Source organism: Etheostoma spectabile, chromosome 15 (assembly GCF_008692095.1).
Source record: "Etheostoma spectabile isolate EspeVRDwgs_2016 chromosome 15, UIUC_Espe_1.0, whole genome shotgun sequence".
NCBI lineage: Eukaryota > Metazoa > Chordata > Actinopteri > Perciformes > Percidae > Etheostoma > Etheostoma spectabile.
In genome coordinates this window covers 31,288,248-31,288,918 of record NC_045747.1, presented here as the reverse complement: position 1 = coordinate 31,288,918, position 671 = coordinate 31,288,248, and the positions used below count along the sequence as shown (strand labels likewise).

The window sequence follows — 671 nt, the reverse complement described above, 5'->3', positions numbered from 1 at the left end:
AGATCAGCTGAGTCACTGGCCAGAGATCAGCTGAGTCACTGGCCAGAGATCAGCTGACACACTGGCCAGAGATCAGCTGACTCACAGCTGGTCGTCTCTAGACATTAGACTCGTTTTTCTTCTATGAAAAGAAACTTGATGTTTTTATTATTATTATTATAAATATGAAACTGATGTTTTGTCTTCGTTTTAGCAAAAAAAGAAGTTTGTTTTTTTGACTTGTGTTCCCAACAAATACTTGAATTTCTTATTAAAAATGTAAAAAAAAAAGAAGCTGTTCAGAGTTAAAGTAGTGAATGATAAATAAATAAATAAATAAACGGACACTGGATAACGCTCCTCACTTCTTCTCTTACTCCGAGCTGAAGGTTTTGGTTTTGGTGGAGAAGAGTTTGTGAAACGATGTTTGAGGACGTGGTTGTAAATAAAGCTTTTCAAAATCTGACAAACCAGTCTGAGGTTTGTGAATGTGCTGAAGAGATGCATCGTGGGTAGATTAACACGTTTTCAGATGAATAAGCATACAGGGGGGTTTAAAGTTTGGGCCCCCCAGGTAGAAACGTGTGTTAATGAGCATGAAGAAGCCGAGAAAAGATGGAAAAATCTCCAAAAGGCGTCGAATGACACATTAGACATTTGTGTAATATGTCACAAAAAGTTAGATTTTATTT

General features: G+C 36.8%; 1 long non-coding RNA gene across 1 annotated transcript in view; it reads right to left on the bottom strand.

Moving 5' to 3' along the window:
- The window catches only part of LOC116703009 (uncharacterized), a 15,139-nt gene that overhangs the window by 2,893 nt on the left and 11,575 nt on the right, over positions 1 to 671 (bottom strand). The window contains exon 2 of the long non-coding RNA XR_004335310.1: positions 336 to 339. This is a non-coding gene — a long non-coding RNA (uncharacterized LOC116703009). The remainder of the gene's footprint in view (positions 1 to 335; positions 340 to 671) is intronic.